Source organism: Bicyclus anynana, chromosome Z, assembly GCF_947172395.1.
Source record: "Bicyclus anynana chromosome Z, ilBicAnyn1.1, whole genome shotgun sequence".
NCBI lineage: Eukaryota > Metazoa > Arthropoda > Insecta > Lepidoptera > Nymphalidae > Bicyclus > Bicyclus anynana.
Window position 1 is genome coordinate 20179461 of NC_069110.1, and position 9909 is coordinate 20189369.

The window sequence follows — 9909 nt, forward strand, 5'->3', positions numbered from 1 at the left end:
AACCGTGTGTGAATATTTCATCTTTGTTTTTTTTTATTAAATGGAACCGTTCGAAGAAAATTCGTTTAACAGTCCTTTGATCTTGGCTTAATTTGTTTCTTTTTTTGATGTAGGCTCCATCTCTAAGAGCAAGAGCTCTCTACTGTGAGATTCGGACCTCGACTTACTTACGAGGATATATCGTATATATCTTCTATTTCTAGTAGACCTGATAATTTCCTTAATGCTATGCGTGTGTAAATTCTGCCAATCCCCATTAGGCTAGCGTGGTGGACTGTTGGCCTATCCCCTCTTATTCTGAGAGGAGACTCGAGCTCTGCAGTGAGCCGAATATTTGATAATGATGATAATGATGATGTGAATAATGATGATGATTATAAAGTATAGTCAATAGTCATAGTAAATCTGTTCTGAGAAATTCATTTGGCTCTAATAAATTGTAGTGTAAGGTGGCACGTCCATGAGCTGAAAGTACGAAAGAACGTTGCTTCAGTTTTATAGTGTGACAAACTTATATGACCCGGTAGCCAAAACTGGAACTAACACAAAGAGTAGTAGTACATATACCCTAACTCCCGCGACGTGCCCGGGCAAAGATGCGAATGCCTTTAAACTCATACTAGATGTCGAAGTGCGAGCTTCAGTGTCACAGTTACGATTTGACCTAACGGACGGTGTTTGTTTTTAGATCAAATTTTAGATAGATTTATTTTATTATATTATTTTTTTTAGATTATAATGCGGATTTTTTATGCTTTAAAATAATAAAGCATTTCGTACGTCTCAGTCGAGGCGCAATAATAATTTTACGCAAAACAAGACCGATTTGTTATGTATAAACTAATATTATAAACAGGAAAGATTTGGTTGTTTGTGGGTTTGTGTGTTTGTATGTAACAAATAGGTTCCAAATATACTGAACAGATTTAAAAAAAAATTTTGCTGTTGGGAAGCTACACTATCCCTGAGTTCTATAGGCTATTATTATATTTTTAAATAATATTAGGGACCTATTGTAAAACTTATGTACAATACAATAATTACCTTATTGGAGTTTTAGGAAGGATTTCAGATAAGGGTAGGGTGGGAGTAGATTAGGATAAGGGTAGGGAATGATAATATATACTTATAACAAAACTGTAACTGATAAAAAAATCACTGTAATAATACTAAAAATAATGTAATTCAAGATTTTTCAAAAATCTTAGGGATACATAAGATGGTTAAAAAGAGTTAAAAAGTTGTTGTCGTTTTTTAATATAAATCGTTCACGTTCATGTTAGATATCTTTTTTCTAAAATGATAAGTTGACTAGTTATTATATATAAAACATGCAAAAATATTAACAGGAGGGGGTGAAATAGGGGTTGAAATTTTACATCGAGGTCACGCGGACGTAGTCAACATAAACATGGTTTTTAAAGAAATCTACCAATCAAAAAAGAACACGCATTGTTATTGATCACTTCCTATTTTACTACAATTTCCAAAGTAATTTATTTGTTTATATAAAAAAAGTATATTTACAATCACAAAACTAAATGGAAACACAACGTTAGCAAAAGTAATTAAAATGTTGAGCAGCCCTTCACACATGTTTACGTACCGCGTGGCTGTAGGTATTTATTTCATAAATACGGCCGAGTTGGAATACTATATATTATTTCTTTTTACTCTGGCCACGGCGGTCGACATTTTGAAAAACATTATGAAACTAAAATCGCGACACGTGTACTAAACCCTCCTGGTATGCGCAGTGGATTTGCAAGACGGAGTTCCTGGGCAGATTGAGTTTTCTTAATTGGTCCAGGTCTGGCTGGTGGGAGGCTCCAGCCGTAGCCAGTTACGACCGTACTGGTAAAGACGTACCGCCAAGCGATTTAGCGTTCCGGTACGATGTCGTGTATAAACCGAAAGGGGTGTGGATTGTCAACCTCATCCTAACAAGTTAGCCCGCTTCCACCTTAGATTGCATCATCACTTACCATCAGGTTGAGATTGTAGTCAAGGGCTAATAATGTAAATAATAAAATGCTACAAACATGCTATTAAGTATGCTCCATAGGAGCATGCTTATCATCAGCTTACATTTGCAAGCAATAAGCATGCTACTTTTAAGTATGCTCCTGAATAAGCATGCTCAAAACAAACATTTCAATTACACATGCTAATTTGTATCTATCGCTATCTGTCTATAGTATAGTGTTAGACAGGGAGAGATGAAGTTGAAGAGAATACAGAATAGCAATACTGATCGACTAGCATACTCAATAAACAAACCTGTACAGACGCGCTAAAAGCACGCCCCCTTCCACCCGCGCAGTAAGTAGCATGCTCATAAATCGCACGACTGTTGATTCTTGAGCAACCTCGAAATAAACATGCTCATTAGTAGCAATGTTGCGATACACATGCTAATAAGTAGCAATTGCTCAATAGTAGCATGCTTTCGTGCTTGAAATGAGCATGTGTAACAGTAGCTTTATGCAAAACATATTACGTGCGGGCGGCTAAAAACTAAAATCCAAACAAAATCCGGGTATCTCGAAAACTAAAGTACTTTTTCGCTGCCTGCCGCTCACCTATTATCCATTCAAGTTTCATAAAGTGGACAAACATGCTTACAAACAGGTGATGCATATTTTGTGAATCTGTAAGAAATTAACTACATTTTGCATTAAAGTTAGCTCTTCATTGAGTCCAACTAACTAGCTAACTTGGAAATGTATTTATATCCCTGATTAGTTTTACTGGAGAGCTAAATTGCAACTTCGGTCCTTATCACTAACAACCACCTAGCCACGGCCGAGGTATATCTCCGGGAAACAATTAGCCAAGAAAAGAACAATGATTGTGTGTTGAGAATTGTTTTATTTAGAGTGTACAGTACATTCATATTATATTACTTTTCTAAATATGTTCTACATTTTTGTAGATTACAAGTAGGACTTTTAGATTTTTAAATGCGTATTAAGGTGTTGAAATCTCCCAGGCAGCTTGAGTTTTTCCGTCACTTTTGAATAATAAACACCATCGTGTTTTAACCAATTAGAAACCGAAAACTTCCTCATAAATACTGCTATCTATAAGTGGATCCACACGAAAATCCTTACAGTAGACTTGATTGTATGGCGAAAGACAAACAGCCGTGGCAGAGGATTTTGTTTTATGTGTATAGACTAGCGGACGCCTGAGACTTCTTCATGTTAAATTCAGTTTCTCTGATAACCTTCTCTATCTACCAGTGTAAGTTCTACTTAAATCGCTGTTCCAGTTGAATATTCAAACTCAAAATTCATTTATTTCAATTAGGCTTACTTTACAAGCACTTCTGAAACTTCTAGTTGTCATGATTTAATGGTAATAATTAAAGTCAAAAATTTAAAATTAAAGTTACGAGGGTTCTAAATGCGCCATGTTCAAGGAGAGCCCACAACAAACTTAGATATTAAATCGGAGAAACAGACACACAGATGAGAATTTGATTTAGATTTATAACTTAACTAGCCCAATTTTGGTTTATAACTTAAGAATGTGCAATATGTAATTTGGTGGTTACAAATGGTTCTGGATCTCAGATTCTGGAAAAGTTAGGAGCCTGATATTTGGGTAAATGATATTTCAAAGTGTTAGCTTCGTTATGATTATACAAAATACACAATTTGTAAAACTTTTCTCGATAGTTTATTTTTTTAAAAATACATGTTTTGCTCACATTTTGCTTTCAAACTCAGGAAAAGCAAACTTATTTTCTTAAATTTTTGTTTTGTATAGAAAATTAGGTATATATCTTGAACATGGCCATTTTGTTTTTCGTTATGTTGTTTAATTTACTTGCAATTAGGTAAAAATGGTTTTGGCGCTCACGTCATAAAATTTGCGTCGCGCGTCAATCGCTCCGTGCTTTTCACTCACGTGAGAGTCATAATTAGTCGTCTCGTTTACGCTTCGAATTTTATCCATATCGTACCGACGCGCTGCGCGCTCTTAACTAGCTGACGCCGCGCGGTTTCATCCGCGGTGTTCCCGTTAACGTAGGAATACGGGGATATTATACATCTTATAGCCATTCGCGATATGCTATCTAACACTGAAAGAATTTTTTAAATCAGACCATTAGTTCCTGAGATTAGCGCGTTTAAGAAACATAACTCTTCAGCTTTATAATATCTTTACGACCTCCGTCTTTTCGACGACGGCTGGGCAGATTGACATTTTCTTAATTTGTCCAGGTCTGGCTGGTGGGAGGCTTCGGCCGTGGCTAGTTACCCTACCGGCAAAGACGTACCGCCAAGCGATTTAGCGTTCCGGTACGATGCCGTGTAGAAACCGAAAGGGGTGTGGATTTTCATCCTCCTCCTAACAAGTTAGCCCGCTTCCATCTTAGACTGCATCATCACTTACCATCAGGTGAGATTGTAGTCAAGGGCTAACTTGTAAAGAATAAAAATAAAAAAAATTTCAAGTTATTTATACAAATAATGCCCACAAAGTAAAGCAAGAAGGAGGATATAGAAGGAAGAACGCTGAAAAAAATAATAAACCGAATCCGTGGTCCACGTGGACGAAGTCGTGGGCGTCCGTTACAAAGTACACAAGAGTTGCTCGTATAAATATTTTAGATATGCAAAACTCCCTTTGATGGAAATAATTACCGTGTAGGCGACACGTGGGCATGTGAGGTTATGTCAAAGGCATACTCGATAATTAAATATTCGAATTAATTGACTGAGCGGAGAGAAATCTTGCTCAAATTTACGTGAAATTACCATTTTGTCCGTTGGATATGATGAAAATAATTTTCTCAATCTTTCAGTTCTTGAAAATGAAGTAATATAACATTTTGTTTCTTACGTCTTTGCTCTTCATTTAGGTTTCTTTACTTGGAAAAAAGCCTGTTGTTGGAAAAAAGTTTTTCTAAGCCTATTGATCAGCATTATGCGATAGTTACTGATAGTTTTGAAGGCAGCGTCTTGCTTTAGAAACATACAATGTACAATTGTACATATTGTTATATAATGTACACAAATATGTTGTTCTTTCTACCGATCAGTAGATATCACATACGATGCTGTGACGGTTGTTATCTATACTAATATTATAAAGCTGAAGAGTTTGTTTGTTTGTTTGATTGAACGCGCTAATATCAGGAACTACTGGACCGATTTGTAAAATTCTTTCAGTGTTAGATAGCCCATTTATCGAGGAAGGCTATAGGCTATACATTATGCCCGTATTGCTACGGGAACATTAAACATGTGGGTGAAACCGCGCGGTGTCAGCTAGTTGTAACATATTTTGAAGTCGGTTGATTTTTATTTATTTACATAACTCTATTTTATTTTTGCACACATTCTACTAAATTAATAGTATGTTTAATGTTATATTTAGTTGATATATCAATCAAATGAAGGATTTGAATTAGAATTTCTAAATCGAACTTCAAATGAATATAAATGAAATGAATGAAATGTACACCACAAAGAAACATACAATACAGAAAAATAATGGAAAAAAAGAAAATGCACAATATCCTTATCGCTAAAAAGCGATCTCTGCCAGGCAACCTAGCAATATAGTCAGTAGATACAATTAAAGCACGTCATAGCAAGCTCAATTTAAGCGTCAAGCTCATAACTGTATCACCTCAGTTTCAACTAGGCGTCAACTCTGGTACGGCTATGCAACGCCACGCTTACGGCTCATTGACGGCGAGGCATTACGTGGGAGGGGTGACAGTGTTTGGACACGGAAAGACTAGAGCGACGCGGACGGCGGGCCGTAAGCGAGACGATGGCGATGCGTAAGTTAACATTACGATTACGATTAGTGTGCGCTGCAGTAACAAGATCAGGTAGTACCTATGTTGCATACAAAATTACTGGACGGAAAGAGTCGATACTGTGCCGATACCTTTCCAAGTTGATGTGCTATGACCTTAATGCTGAAAGAAATACCGCAAGAACCGCACGGGTCACGAGGCGGTCAAATCGTCCGCATCTGCAAGCTTGGCTTTGCGTAACCTCCAAAGAAAAACTAAGATCTCCTCGTTCTTCATTTTACGTTGTATACACATTGTAGGTAACACTTGTCTTTTTGTAGTCAAAATAAAATTATATTTTAGACAAAAACCGGAACTTGGATTCACAACCATAACAAAAGCTTCGCGTCCGCAAAACCTAATATTTGATACAAAATGTTTTTTTTTAAACGCGTTTCGAACCCTCTTAACTTTATTTTAAATTTTTCGCTATTATTATAACTTAACCTTAATATAAATGAGTTTTGACTTTGACTTTTGACTTTTGACTTTGACTTTGACTTTATGTATTACGGTTAAATTGTAACCGCTGTACCAGCAGCACCTACATTAACACACACGCAGTCCAGTGTCATCAACAATCATCAAAATAAAACAATGTGTAACTACCCGAAAATAAGGACCAAATGGCAAAGTTTCGTCAGAGTTTGTTGGAAGTTATCACTCATCATTTGCAGAAAACATGGAGTGTTTATGAAGGTGTTATCGACTACGAGTGCACAGAGCTTTGGGCGGGAAAGCCGGCCAGTGCCGTAGTCGCGCCGAGCGGTTGGCGCGCTATGACGTGTCCGCTCCGTGCCCGAATCGATATCGTACCGTATCTAAAACACTTTTATTACACGTAAAAACATTTTACGACAGTTTTAAAACTTTTACTACGCCCCGCATACATTATTGCAGTGATCCACCGTATCGCGTAAACGTTCAATTGAAAACACACACACAAAAAACGCGTTTCATTAAACCGTCGGACACATTAAACAGCTGTTTTTCGATGCGTCGCGTTGAATAGTTTCAGATTTGTTAAATCTATTTTTAAAAAGTTTTGGTGTGTTAAATAAAAATGTCGGCCAGATTAAAAGTTGGATGTCGTCGCGAATAGATTTTGTCGTAAAATATTTTCGCGGTTTGTATTGTAAACATATGATTACACCAGCGGAAATTCGTGACTTCTTCCTTGTTAAATTTACGTTTTTAGAATAGCCTGAAGCTTTCTTTATCTGTTTTTTTTTCCATTGGAATATTGCCTGTATGTGTATAAAATAAATAATAACATACTTGAGTATCATAATATATCATCATTATCAACCCATATTCGGCTCACTGCTGAGCTCGAGTCTCCTCTCAGAATGAGAGGGGTTAGGCCAATAGTCACCACGCTGGCACCACCAATGCGGATTGGCAGACTTCACACACGCAGAGAATTAAGAAAATTCTCTGGCATGCAGGTTTCCTCACGATGTTTTCCTTCACCTTTTGAGACACGTGATATTTAATTTCTTAAAATGCACACAACTGAAAAGTTGGAGCTTGGAGCCACTGGGCTATCACGGCTTATTCATTATACGTCATAATATATGTATAAGACGAATACTCTCATACAAACTTTTACCGTTTATTATCCCAAAAAAAAGAACACCTCAACCCTCGTATACATCTCTACATATTGTCAACTAGTAGACAAATGTCTGTCTCTCATCCAAAAATTTTCATTCGTTTTCTCACATTAAATATTACCTACTAGCAGAACTTTGCTGATACATCCATAGTTTCCATTCCCGTGAATATACGGGTATCAAAATAAGTAGCCCGTGTTACTCCTCTTCGAATACTATTTCACCAATAGGAAGCTACATTATCAGCATGTAATCAAACCTATATTGTATTTCCGTATTCCTATGAGAACGGTAACTATGCAGGTAAAACTGCGGGGGCCCGCTAGTGAAAAATAAATATTTACTGATCCAATGGCAGGGCCAGTTCCCTAGGCGCTCCAATATTGTTGCACAACATGTTATTGGTTCATACAAGTTTAATGCATGGCCGCTTATTTGGAAGAAACCATAGTGAGGTACATGTAGGTATGGCAAACTGCATGGTGAGATATATGTAGGTATGACAAACTGCATAGTGAGATATATATAGCTATGACAAACTGCATAGTGAGATATATCTAGGTATGACAAACTGCATAGTGACATAAATGTAGGTATGACAAACTGCATAGTGAGATATATGTAGCTTTGACAAACTGCATAGTGAGATATATATAGCTATGACAAACTGCATAGTGAGATATATCTAGGTATGACAAACTGCATAGTGACATAAATGTAGGTATGACAAACTGCATAGTGAGATATATGTAGGTATGACAAACTGCATAGTGAGATATATGTAGGTATGAAAAACTGCACAGTGAGATATATGTAGGTATGACATACTAAAAAAAACCTATAAAGAGCTTTTTTACCTACGTAGTGCGGAGAATGTTGAGTTGGTGGTGAGAGGATGTTTGTAGAAACAAATGTCGCCACCAACTCGTATCTCCAAAACTACTAGTTGGATTTTCATGCGGTTTTTGCGGCTGTCATCACAATTTAAAGTTCCAACGCATAGGAATAAAATACCTCTAACTGTCATTATTCACGTTACTATTAAAATAAAAGCTTACTTCATAGTATATTGATAGATATTCTGCATTATGTCACAGGGATATTTAAATTATTTTATTTTTTTTAGTTACTATTGATTAACCATCGTGGATTTTTAAAATTTTTAAATAAGGTATGTCGGTGACATGATTTCGCCATTAAATTAATTTACGATTCCAATCACACCAAATCAATATTACCTAGTTTAAAAGAATTTAGCAGTACAACAGTTTTTTTGTTGTATATCCGGGGATGTACTACAACCAGCAGCAAACTAATTCACTAATTTTGACGTTTGCCAGTTGACTTATACGAAATTGAGATGCCATGCAACACATGTCATCTGGTGCTTACTGTCAACCCTTTGTGGATATCATACAGTAGGTAGTTGGCATTTTGCAGTTGATTTAATGTTTATTTTAAGTTGTAAATAAAAACAAAATAAGTGAACAGACCCTGCTTGCCTATTTACTATTTTGGTCTTTATTATCAACCTATTAAAATAAACATCAAATCATGTCATTTACCTACTATTTCGATATCCACCAGTAAGCACCGGATGACATTTTTACATTTATTTATTTTTTAAAATATAAATATACATTTTTTAACTATTCTTAATATAACTTATCAGTGTGACATAAACTCGAAGTTTTTCCGCACATCGGCAATCGTCGTCAGTACTCGGAGTTCGCAATAAGCAACATATAAAACAACAGCATACACACACACATAAAATATAATACAATAGTAATAACTTATAATATAATACAAAACGCACACATACCCGAAGAAACAAATTAAACATAGAATCTACAACAATCTATCTTTTTAGCATACATCAAAGATAGTGAATTGGCCTGCAGCTGGTAACTTTTACCGGGTGTTGACAGGTTCACGAAATTTTATAAAAGCTTTTTGATAAAAGTACATTTACCTATTTTGTAGCTGAAATTCATCGGCACTTCAATGTCAAAGCGTAGAACTCAATTTTTTAAAATGAAATTCAGTAGCCTGGAATATTCGATTTAAAACTGAGTACCTTTTATTCGCTTTTGACGTTACATTGAGGCTCAAATTCGACAACGCAATCATAGAACATAGAGTAGGTAGAGTACCTACTCTCTGTTTTGCACGGTTGCAATATTCGATTTATACGCTCCCAATGGCAGATGAATTGCGGGCAACAGAATGATACAGCAATATCAGAGTAGTATTGACCTGGTTCCTGGTTTCTAGAGGTTGACTTGTGTGACTAGATGGATGTAGCCTTTGAAAACTTTTCTATTACAGTTCCCATGTTTTAAGACTATTTCGGTCCCAATAGTAAACGTCATTATCGTTAAATCTTGCTCTTTGAATCCATCTATTTTCAAATTTCCAAATTCATTTATTTCAATTAGGTTTAGTTTACATGCACTTTTAAAAAGTCAG